The sequence below is a fragment of the Gobio gobio genome, assembly GCF_949357685.1.
Source record: "Gobio gobio genome assembly, chromosome: 14".
Classification (NCBI taxonomy): Eukaryota; Metazoa; Chordata; class Actinopteri; order Cypriniformes; family Gobionidae; genus Gobio; species Gobio gobio.
This window is the reverse complement of record NC_137107.1, coordinates 28,864,919-28,878,175: the sequence shown is the minus strand read 5'-3', so window position 1 is coordinate 28,878,175 and position 13,257 is coordinate 28,864,919. Positions and strand designations below refer to the sequence as shown.

General features: G+C 36.7%; 1 protein-coding gene across 1 annotated transcript in view; it reads right to left on the bottom strand.

Annotated features, from left to right (window-relative positions):
* The window catches only part of myo5b (myosin VB), a 63,732-nt gene that overhangs the window by 49,502 nt on the left and 973 nt on the right, over positions 1-13,257 (bottom strand). The gene's annotated exons all lie outside the window — the stretch shown is intronic.

Here is a 13,257-nt window from a genome sequence, read left to right as displayed (position 1 = left end):
ACGCACATACATAAGATCGTATCGTTTAAATATCACGAAATCTCCAGCGTTCGTTTCAACCAATGACATTTAGATTTCATAATATTTGCACACATACTATTGCACTTTATTCGCGTAAGACATAACCATGTTTATGTGACTACTCACTAAAGATGGACATTTTTGACATAAGTTTATGTGTATTTGACTAAGGAAAAACAACTTAATTTAGAATGCGCAACGCTCTTTAGGCGTGTGTGTTTGTTGTTGGTATGAGCGCAAAGAAAACTCTCTCTTAGCTCCCATCCCATGTATTACGAAATGCTATAAAATCGCTCGCATGTTCAAATTGGCAAGGTTTAAAAAGGCGTGGGCAAGTGATTTCCGTCAGCTCCCGAAACGAAAGCTTAAGTTTTGAATCGGAGCGCGCAGACTGCTTTAATAGTGCATGTGTGATGTCTTTTGAAGCTAGTAGCAATTTGCTCATTTTGAGAGCTAGAGAAGGATGTATTGCTGAAATTACTTTGCACAAGAAAGTTTCCAAATGACTGATTTGATAATCTTTGTTGATTCATTTAATAATAAACATTTGTAAACCGCTTTATAAACCTCAAACCTGTGAGAGTGAGTAAAATGATGCGCAATACCCGCGCCAAAATTCAGACCCTGTATGGTATCGATTTAATATCGGTACTTTGGTATTAGATTGTGGTACCATACCGAAGACAATATTTCGGTATCGAGCCATCCCTACTCTCACTACTTTGTGGTTTCAGATGATAAATTGATTGCTGTTAGCAATGCTAGAAAAACAAAAGCCCATGGTATAATGTGGTACAATCACATGAAATAAACGGTAACACTTTATTTTACAGTGTCCTTGTTACATGTTACATGTACTTACTACATTAATAACAGTAAATTATGCATAATTACATGCAACTAACCTTAAACCAAATCCTAACCCTTAAGTGCACGTAATTAATAAAAGGTGACCTATTATGCAAAATCCACTTTTACAAGATGTTTGGATATAAATGTGTGTTGACAGTGTGTGAACACAACCACCCTACAATTATAAAAATCCACCCACTCCTTATTTTTTAGTCCTTATTAAACCAAAGCAGTCTCATTATTAGACAAGCCGTTTTGATTCTCTGAGGAATGTGATGTAACATTCCTCATGTCCCGCCCACGGCCGCTGACTGACAGCCCTGCATTACCATAGTTTCCGAAAACAACAGGCCAATTAGAAGCGAAGCTCATGAATATTAATTAGACAGGTCAAAAACAACCTGTTCTTATCAGAGCTCCTGAGAAAGGAGCTGTAAAAAATATATTGCAAATATTTTTGGTACTTATACCTCAAATATATACTCTTGAGGACATCAAAACCTAAAATAAAACTCCAGAAAGGTGTACAATATGGGACCTTTAATATTACTCAGTACTCAAATGTATAATTATTTTAGTATCAGTTTATTTTAGTAGCAATGTCAGCACAGGCTTTACAAACAGACTTTTACGATTTGGATTCGAACAGTGAGTAAGTGTGTTCATTAATTCCTGATCTGTGATCAGTGATTTCTGGTGTGTAGCTAATTACTCAAGTTCACACAGACTTTCTTTCTAAATAGTTTAATACTGTTTATGTATCCGTGAATCAAGCCAGTGACTAAACGATCAACTTCACATCGTTTCTGTTTGTAGCATGAAACAAATCTGTTATTTACATTTTGATTAGACGCTAGCTTAGCGACCAAAGAACACTCTCTTTATAATGTTCGGAGCTGTCAAATTACACGTTGCGAGTATATCTGCACACTTGCCGTTATAATGAATGACGCTGTTATGCTGCACAACGAAGCTCTTACTGTTTTCATGTCGATGTCATGTTTGCTGTTAGTTGTGGTGAAAGCATTTTGTGAGAGAAATAGCACTGCAATGGCGTGATCACTGCATTCACTCGATCAACAGACTGCATGTGTACTCAATGGTCATCACTGCAGCTCTTCATGTGATGGGAAAAGATCTCAAAATAATGCTATAATCAACACTTTCACGATTCGTTCATCTCGACAGCTGTAATGGTAAAAAAACTTGTGATTGGGACTCAGAACTCTCAGATACAAACAAAATAAACTTGCGCTCTCAACAACTCGCCTCCACCGCCACATAATCTAATGCTCATTTCAAATGCAAAGATGTCAGCCAATCACAACAGTGGGCGTTTTCACTGAACTCTCACAGCAGACACGCCCCTTGAAACAGGGCATTCAGCCAGAGGGGTAATAACAGTATAGAAAAGATATATGCCTTTTATTTCTAAATTATGTCATTTTATGATGTAAAAATCATATTAACAATATAAATACACCTCAGAAAACATTATAAAATAATTTAAAAAATACACACCATGGGACCTTTAAAATGAAGTGTAACTGGAATAAACTGAGGCCTAATTCTACATTCATGAATTTGGTGAATGATCAAATACTTCATTAATAAATGACAACATAAACAACTGCACTATAGGATCATGAGCGATCCAGCTAAACGAGAGTCTATTTGGTCCCACCTCTATTTTTGGGTGGGGTGTAACAGTGTACCCTTTCATCCTCTATTAATTAATTTTGACTAATTAATGTCACTTTGTGCCCCAGTGCTGAACATGGCCCATTTTTGGCACAAAAGAAAGCTGTTCCATTACATACCGCCATATAATGAAAGACTATAGTCATAGAAAGACGGTTCACTCCTATTACTTATGAATGGGAGAAACTGCAAGGCGCAATATTAAAAGACTCGTGCTCTGCACATGCGCTGGATTGGCTGGTCTAGCCTAAAAAAAAAAGCAGATCTCAGCCCCCATTGACTACCATACTAGGAAATAAAAATACTATGGTAGTCAATGGGGCCGAGATCTGCTTGGTTACAAACTTCCAAATATCTTCCTTTGTGTTCAGCAGAACAAAAAAAAATCATACAGGTTTAGAACAACTCAACGGTGAGTAAATTATGACAGAATTTTCATTTTTGGGTGAACTATCCCTTTAACGCTTAAGAAACCAAATTTATGGGAGAGTTCATGACAGATTTTCTGGGACTCGGCCAAAAATGACCAAAACATTTTAATTTTTTTTGCTTCATCAGAATGGAATGACACTTGGTGACTTTTGTCGCATTAGCTATGTGAACACAAAAAAAAATCATGGAGATGATTAGGTTATGTTAAAGGCTCGGAAAAAAATAGTCACACTTGGCTCCTTCACGGTCAAAAATGACCGACATAGGAATGAATGGGGTATAGGCAAAAATACAAAAACACAGGGAATCTTTTGGAAATACAAACCACAAATCAGCCATGATGCAGAAAAAAAGTGCACAGCAATGTAGGGGTGACACTCTAAAATATCAAGAGTGCAAAATAGACAACCACCTGTTTGGAAGTACCAACCCAGTTCTGCAAAACTCCAACTCATGTTCTCCTTTATCTTTAAATTAGTCTTTTCATATTTGTTTTAACACAGGGTTGTTACTTCCACGTACGTCAAAAGCGTGACCTTTCCTACGTGATGACTTCATACATTGTGAAGATTGCGCATTTATGGTTAAAAAGTATATTATTATTTGGACCTTCAACCCGTTGGTTGACATTGAAGTCCGCTATGTGAAGAAAAATCCTGGAATGTTTTCCTCAAAAAACTTACATTTCTTTTCGACTGAAGAAATAAAGACATGAACATCTTGGATGAGATGGGGGCAAGTAAATTATCAGGAAATTTTTATTTTAAAGTGAACTAATCCTTTAAATCTACACCAATTGACTGAGCATCTCGCTTAACTATTTCCTGTGAGTCCAGAAAAACTGGCTTGGAAAATGAATGCATCGAAAATCATACTAACATTATAAATGCACCACAGGAAAAATTATAAAACAATAGGCAAAAACAATGCAGTTCATGACACCTTTAATTAAATTGTGCTTTGATTTGTTAATCACACTATATCGCAATTCTCGTGCAGCCCCAATTATTTATTTTAATTTTACATTTCATATAACTATTAGCTATTATTAACTATTCACTCACAAACCCCCTGCAGTTCACCCACGAACGCCTGTTTGGGAAACACTGATTTAATTTCAAATTTAAATTTTTAGGTGAACAATCCCTTTAAAAACCATGAATGGCATGTCTGATGAAAGACAGAGCATTAGATGCCACATCTCGAAGAAGCCTTAACAACCGAGAAAAGAAACGAGCAGTGGCATTTTGTATATCTAATAAAGAGACAATTCTTTGGCAAGTTCAAGTCGCATGCATGACTAAGCTTAAACTGAAAATCTATCAGTTAAAACAGGTATGATCTTTGAACCATAAACAGCTGATACTGCATGAAGAAGCAGTGACGGAATCTTTAACAAAGGCCAAGAAGGGAAACGATTAACCAGAAAATCCCAACATTTAGCATGCATGTCATTCCACATCTGAGCAATATCCAGTCATTGTGTGAGCCTGACTGCTCTGCTTATTGTTCCAATGCATTTCCAGCAACTTTAATGAGATGGAACTTCTCAGTAAACAGTCGGGACACCGAGTCGATACAATCAGCTACAAGTTTGTCAGGGTTATTTACAAGACGAGCGCCTGATCTGTTGGGCTTGAAGGACACAGTAATGATAAAGCCGTGGAAAGAGATAAAGAGTGGAAAAGCTGCTGTGGTGGGAGGGAGCTGGTGAGAAACAGGGTTGAGACCGGCACGACTGGTTTTTCATAGCTTCTCTGAGCAGCATAACAAAAAAACCTGCATCCGCGTCACCTGTTTAACTGAGCTGTGAGTGTTTGCGGCAACTCTAACGGTTGGATTTTGACATTAAGTAGTTGACATTAAGTTCGACCTTAATGTAATGAAGCGACGAGAATACCTTTTTGTGCACAAACAACAATAACGACTTCATAACGACTGCCAATAGTGAGCCGGCCAATAGACGCCTTTGTGAATAGCGTAAGAGAGTGACAGGGAAGAGAAGACATTGTTGAATACAGTTGTTTTTTTGTTTTTTTTTGCACACGAAAAGTATTCTTGTCGCTTCCCAACAATAAGGTTGAACCACTGTAGTCACATGGACTATTTTAATGATCTCATTTCTATCTTTCTGGGCCTTGAAAGTGTTAATTGTGTTGCTGTCTATGTGGAGTCAGAAAGCTCTCAAATTTCATAAAAAAGATCTTAATTTGTGTTTCTAACAACTAACAAAGGTCTTACGGGTTTGGAACGTCATGAGGGAGAGTAATTCATGACAGAAATTCAATTTTTGGGTGAACTATCCCTTTAAATATGGTCTATTTGTGATGTCATGTTGACTTGTAGACATGCAGACTACTTGAAGGGAAGCTACCGTAATCTAATAACACTTATTCACAAATATGAATAACAGCTGTAATTATTATATAAATAAACAAACTATTCTTACACCCCTAGTATATTTCTGCAGGGCAATGACCAATGTCAGGAAGTCTCAGGTTTCACTAGATTCAGCACACTTTCCCTTTAGGCTACAGGGTAAACGCTTAGTACAAAGCTCTGAGTCTCTGCTAGCCAGTAGCCACACCCTGATCACTATCAGCAGCACACTCACAAAAGTCCTAGAGGGAAAGATCAGGTGTTTCCTGGGGGACACGTTACACTTTGTTTTTTTCTTTTCCACCTGTGATCTTTGTCCTGACCACTGTCCAGGAATGACTGGCCGGTTGCCTGAATCACTGTGAAATCTGACACCGCTACCTGAGTGTGACGTACAAAGAGTGAGGATTGGTAGCAGCGGTTAACAGGTGAGCTGCCCTGGGAGGCTTTCAATGAAAAGTGACAGGAGGAGGAGAGCAGGAGCACTGAAAAAAGTCTCTTTTCCCAATACTGAATACAATGATTGCATTATATTTGAGAGATAATGCACATTTACAATACATTTAATAGAATTTGTCAATTTACAACAAAATAATATTAATAATGTTCACATTTATATTTAATTATAAAAATTACTATCTACTATGTATTGTTATAAATGTGCATTTAAATAAAATGATTTAATGTTCTTCCGATCATTTAGTGAATTGTTTACTTTATTTTAAAATTTTACTATTTACTTAAAAATGTTTTAGTTTGCAACAATGTCTTATTGATTAAAATAATAGCTTATTCCAAAAAAATTATTAATCCTATAAAAAAAAAATATTGCATACTGTAAAAAGCCCCAAACAAAAACTAAATACATATACATTTTTATTTAAGCAGCAATATTTAAAGGTCAACACCTTCATGTTGTTCCAAAACCATAAGACTTTTGTTCGTTTTCGGAACACAAATGAATAGACACGTCGATCGCTTTATATGATGAACAGATTTCAGGGATGGAGATATGAGCTATGATTAATACACGAGCGACGACTGAGTGCAAAGTTTAAAGAGTCCGGCTAGCGTGTTTTGAAGCTTCTGTCAGTTAATTAAGATTTGACGGATAAACTTGCGGCTCAATTGGACTCTTTTCGTGTGTCATAAGTGATAAGACTTTTCAGTTTTATGGACATCACCATCTTGATATTACTTCGGTCACTGTCGCTATGGTTACTGGTAACAGAATACAGGCTTGACTCCTGTTGCACATTCATACAGACAGTATTCGAGATCCTACTGTAAGTTGCTGTGTGAACAGGACATTTCGAGACTCACACCTGTAAGTAAATGCAGTTGTCAATCCCAAAAATTGACAGTGTGAACGTAGCCATAAACATTCATCAGCACACACATCAGTTATGGTAAACGGACGCTCAAGCATGCTTGCTTGATGTGTGGGAAACCATTGAGGTTAATTTGCGTGTTACGCACGTTTGAGCTTTCTGCAAGAACCAATTAGGTTTTTTCTCGCACATCAAGCAAGTACGGCTGAGCCTCTGTTTATCTTCGCTGATCAATGTTTATACACTCTAAAAAATGCTGGGTTGTTTCAACTAGGGCTGTAATCAACAAAAGAAAATCTTGGTCGACTGAAATCCTGAAATTTTCGACTAAAAATCGACTAAAAATGACGTGTGCAGTACTTGGTAGCCTTGTTGTCTGCCTAAATGAATTATAAATAAACATAAACTAGTAGGCTATTTGCAGTATATTAAATAGTTTTTGAGCTGATTATTTTGCACTGAAATGAGTCTGACACACGAGTCTGTCGGCTCTGACAGCGTTGCATCACGTGCACCTGCGCAATATCATAGCCTATGATTTCCAAAAATATAGTACTATGTTGTCAACAAGATATCATCACAAGAACTTTTGAAGAATATGCAACATAATTTAGACAATTGTTTTTGTCACATGTATTATAATAACTGACAGACAGTATAATTTCAGCCGCTCGAACATAGGACCTCAGCTGAGCTCAGCTTCGCGGCTGTGACAAGAATAGACTATTAACTTAAAGCTTTTACTCTTAAACACAAAAGGCATGTCCACTTTAATAAAAAAGGAATATTTATTAAACAAGCCAGATCAAGAGCATAAAAAACGCTCACAATTAAATAAATAATATACAGAAAACTAGCCTTCTTCAAACTGTCTCTCCAGTGGGTTGGGCTAATCCAAAAGAAGTGTAAACAATGGGGGTGTTCTGAAGACAGTCTGTTACCTGTGAAACAGGGGTGCTCTGAAAACGCCCCCATTAGCAATTAGTGCTTTCCACCTGATGAAATGAACGCGGCAAAACTGACAGTACAGATCCACTTAGCACGGTGTTGTGACGCTTCTCCTCATGTGTATGTTGATGGGCGTTCCTCAAGTTTACCGCTATGGGCGTGCGTTTGAGCCAGCGGGGAATGAAAAACAAAGGACCAGCGAGAGACTTCTCTTCACCAGTTGGTTGGGCTAATCAAAAAGAAGTGAAAACTATTTTGTAAATCTATATATTTACAAAAAAATATATAGATTTTTCGATTCATCGTTTTTTTAAGTGTGGTCGATTCAAAATCGATTCTCAAGGCCAAGAATCGATTTTTCCCCCCCCCGGGGGTTTCCAGTAGTTCCTGCCCGGTATCGCAGATATGCTTGTCATTAAGATAAAATCGAATGGCAATCGCATCTAAGGAAGGCATGCAAATAACAGAGATAGTAACGAAATATAATGCATCATCAGGGGCACGAATCAAAGCTCAGACGCCCCTGGAGGAAAAAGCCTCCATAAAAACGGACAGAGTCTGAATGACGGTCGGCTAAATCGCAAGAAATGTTTGTCCTTTACTGAAAATTGCTGAAAATCATCCAATATCATTTTTATGTTTTAGAATAAGTGTATCAAAATATCCATAAAAACAAAATTGTATTGTTTTTAACATCATTGTATGCATTTGAAATATAGAGATGGGTTCTGTTTTAATGTAGGCCTACCCAAGTGTACCTAAAATAAAAAGAGTTTAATATACAGGTTTGTGGCTCTTAATTTCTTTTTAATTACCCACTTGTAAACTCATGTTCACTGTTCTTTTTTTATAAATATAGTAGGCTATTTGAATTAAATCTATATTCATTGAGTTGAATCGAGAATCGAAAATCAAATCGATTTGAGAGCTTGCGAATCTAAATCGAATCGAATCGGAACATCTGAATCTGTTACCTGTGAAACAGGGGTGCTCTGAAAACACCCCCATTAGCAATTAGTGCTTTCCACCTGATTAAATGAACGCGTCACGGCAAAACTGATTAAATGAACGCAGCAAAACTAATGAAATGCACGCGGCAAAAAATCGACCAATCAGAATTTTGGTCGAGCCAGAACCTATCGACTAATTGACTGGGAGATTACAGCCCTAGTTTCAACCCATGTTTGGGTTGGGTTTGTCCATATTTGACCTAAACAAGTGTTGAAACAACCCAGCATTTTTTGTGTATATGTGAATAAAAGCCTAAATGAAATCGGTTCATCATATAAAGCGATCGAGTCTCTTCAGAAAATTTGGACTAAACGGCCTGATTCACATTGATTAGTTTTATGATCTCTTTATTAACTTTTTGAAGCGTCAAAGTGGTAGTTGTTTATCTGCCAATGGAGGGACAGAAAGCTCTCAGATTTAATCAAAAATACCTTAATTTGTGTTCCGAAGATGAACGAAAGTCTTATGGATTGGAACGACATAAGGGTGAGTAAATAATGACATATTTTTTATTTTTGGGTGAACTATCCCTTTAAGCAATCACCCAGCCTTGTTTGTAGCCTATACCCATAATCTCTGGGTTAATCATATTACTTTGAGCTGTGCTGATGGAGCTATTAAAGGGATGTTAAAGAAGAATCGGTCATAAGCCACATCTTTCAAACCTGCCATAATTCAGATTACAAGTTATGCAGGGAGTGGGACTCACATTGTTTTCTTAAATAAAAGTGTGCATGAACATTACAATAAAACATCTTAAGTGCTTCTCTCAGATTTCTCTCCCCAGTCATCATAGAGACTCTCGTTTCTGCATCAGTTACCTTAGCGGTGGCATTAGCCGAGCCACGAGTGGAGGGAGTGTGATTGCACATCCAGCCCAACGGTACATTCCCCCTGGACCTGCACATGACTTGTTTACCTGCCCAAAGGCACTGAGAGACCTCAACAGTGACGTACTGTAGCACATGGTTTAATCAAGGAGATGCAGGGATGACCATGAATTACACCAAAAAAGAACAGACAACAAAAAAGAAAAGGGATGTTTTTGTTGAAATGGCACGGCAGAAGAAAAGACTCACAAGAGAGTCTATTTGGGATGGACAAAAAGAGACATTAGCCCCATCAAATCTAGGTTGTGTTGGGGCTCAATTCAACAAAACCTCCCACTGAGGAGGGGGGTCGAAACTTCGGCTGGGGTGCATTGTGCCCCAAACTAATCCTCTTTCTGAGACAATAATCAAACAAAGACACAAAGCTCCAACAAAAGACTACATAGTATCTTTCAAAGCAGGGAGCATCAAGTGTTTGAGATTTTGTAAGGTATTTTTACTGGGAAACATCAGGGATTGTACTTTTTTTTATTAGCCAGTAGTCATCAATATATTTGGTCCATTTTCCCAGCAGAGAAACACATTTAAAGCCGCCATGAAATCAAAACTCAAGAAACCATTTCACTCTGATATACATCACAAAAGGGAACGAAAGATCATTTCTGTTTCATGCAGAATTTAAATGTGCGTATCTATCTGCAAAAAGTTAATTTTGTAGACTTTTAGGAGTACACTAGTATTTAAACAGTTGACTAAAAGAAATACAACTTCTTATTTCATGATATATTCAACACCATAAGATCTGATATGTTAGATGTATGATAACTTTGTATACACAGCCTCTTTAAAACTAGCAAGTTGGTCTAAGAAAAAAAAACAACAGATGGTCGATTTTCTCTCTGGCCTTGCATACAGATTATAAAAAAAGTAGATTATTAAATTTAATACGGATGAAGGGGCTCCATCTTGAGGGGGTGGGGTGGGGGTCTAATGCTATTTCATGCATTCTGACTTATTTACACTGTTAAAGAGTTGGATTCTCATGCTAAACATGGCCAAAATTTAAAAAAATTAGTTGGAGGTATGACGGAGTATTTCTGTGCCACTCCTTCAGGATTCAAACAAGTTTCGGAAAGTTTCCGAGGTATTGGTTTTCAAAGGTGTTTGAAAACGATGACACATGTTTAGTCATGTGACGCATATTGTACCAATAGATATGTATGCTTTTACCACTATTGTGCCAGTTATGTGCAATTCGCTTTCACAGAGTTGCTAAAATATGTTACTTTGCACACTTCATATCACAGTCCTGCAAGGATGACAGAAAACTTACTCGCATTTATTGTCCTGGGGCAAAACATGAGTGGAGTTGCGATTTAGACCAAACTAAACATAATAATGGTTGACCGAGTGCGACCTGTACGCATCAGTGAATGTTGAGATATTTTGCTATATAGTGTTGGGGAAAGTTACTTTGAAAAGTAATGCATTACAATATTGCGTTACTCCCTTAAAAAGTAACTAATTGAGTTACTTAGTTACTTTTTAAGAAAAGTAATGCGTTACGTTACTTTTGCGTTACTTTTTCTCACCTGGGCTGGGCTTGCTTTTTAGTTTTGTTTTTTAATAGCAAAAAAAGTCCTTTTTTGTGCTAATGTAAAGACCTCTTCATACCAAAATTGAAATAATCGGCCTCAGGCTGAGGTATAAATGTGCTGCCATTCTGGATAATGGAAGAATAGGACGCAGGAGAAAAACGTTTTACCAATAAAAACAAAAAATCTAGTAATTTTTGCTCATGGCTAAACTGAATCATCAAAGGTCAGCAGCACGACATTGGTCAATAAAGGTAGATTAAATGCATAAAAATATTTGTTCTATTTAACATTTATATATTTGAGGTTTGAGTACTCTGATTTTGCATTTGACTGATTTTATTCATTTTGAGGAGTACAGAATCTTTATTGTGCGAGTTAGTCTAGAACTACAATAACCATCATGTTTACACACAACGCCTTTCCACTTATTTTTCACAACATGGGGGCAGGAGAGCTGTCGGTCAAATAAATGTGAAAAAGTAACTTGCGTTACTTTTTTGAAAAAGTAACTCAGATATTTTGTTGTAAATTTGAAAAGTAATGCGTTACTTTACTAGTTACTTGAAAAAGTAATATTATTACGTAACTCAAGTTACTTGTAATGCGTTACCCCCAACACTGTTGCTAAATAAAATGATCCTGCCATAAGAAGTGTGTGATAACTTTATGATGTCTGTATATCATCTCAGTGAGCTTTTATGAGGTTTTACGCATGCGCAAGTAAGCTGACGTTTCAGTGTGGATGAGAAACTTTTCGAAAACGTTAGTGTGGACGGAGAGCGTTTTGAAACAAAAACTCAGTTTTCAAATCTATCCGGATTAATGTAGACGTAGCCCCAGAAGAGCACATGCGCACATCAACCAGAGCGAGAGCAAGAGCACTCCCATCAACGTGCTTCGTCCGTGTTACAGAAGCTGTCGGCAGCACTGTCATTTTGTTTTTAGACCAAAAAAAACAACAATGTCACTAAAGAAGTGTGTTTTTGGTTGTGAGGGAAAGATAACTTTGTTCAGCTTCCAAAATAACCCAGTGTTAAGGAGACAGTGGATGCAGCTTGTACAGTGTATCTGTCTTTTTATAAACATTTTCTTCAGAAACATGAAGGATGCAATGCTACTCTATAGGTACTCAAGATTAATATGAGATTGGCAGAAACTGTGTGTTATGTACACTTTAAAATGCCTGTATATTCATGCAAGTGTAACCAATGATACACATGGGCAGGGTGGATGACATCACTAGTTTGGTCATTTGTATGGTCATTAAGATAACAGCACATAAGCTACCGGAAAACTATGAAATATTCTTAGGGTAAATACACAAAGGTCAAAATAAGGTGTAATATGTATCCACCCTTTTGGGGATGACATAATGAGAATTGGGATGAACTGAACGGTTCACCCAAGCCAGAGGACAGGAGGAAAAGAAACAATATTCATTTTGCATACAAGCCCAAACAACTTGGAAAGACTGAGTCACCTGTTGCATTAATATGTGATGATAAATATATACACCAAGGTCTTTCCTAATTTGTAATATCATATTTACAGCCAGCACTCATTCAGTTAAATAATTCTACCAGAGGTTGACATAAAATAATAAAAATAAACAAATATCAATTTGTTATATTTGTGGAATTACAAGACATGAATTTCTGCTGATTTCCAGAGTTAGATAAAGAATTATTAATAATCAAAACAAAGTCCAATTTCTATCTGATTAAATATTTTACAGCCAGGCACATCTTAGAAAATATGATTTACTACTAAAACTGTACATATTTCCATAATAAAATGTCCCTAATATTTCCATAATTATAGTAACCCTGAAAATAAATCTACAATCATCATATTAACATCCAACCATATTAACATTCATGTAAGCACAATAAATAACAGATTTGAATAAACCAAATGAGGAACTCAATGGAACACCTTCTCCAAACAAATGGCACTTATTATTCTCAAATAGTTCATTACATAATCTACAATACAAAATAATTAATTTCAAGGATCCTGTCTCAAAGAGCAATATCCAATAAACAGCAGTTACTGATTTCCCCCGTATTGATTATGCTGGTATTGACAGATACACGTAAATGACTAATAATATAAGGTAATATGAAACAATAAAGAAAAAGAGGAAGAGCTCGA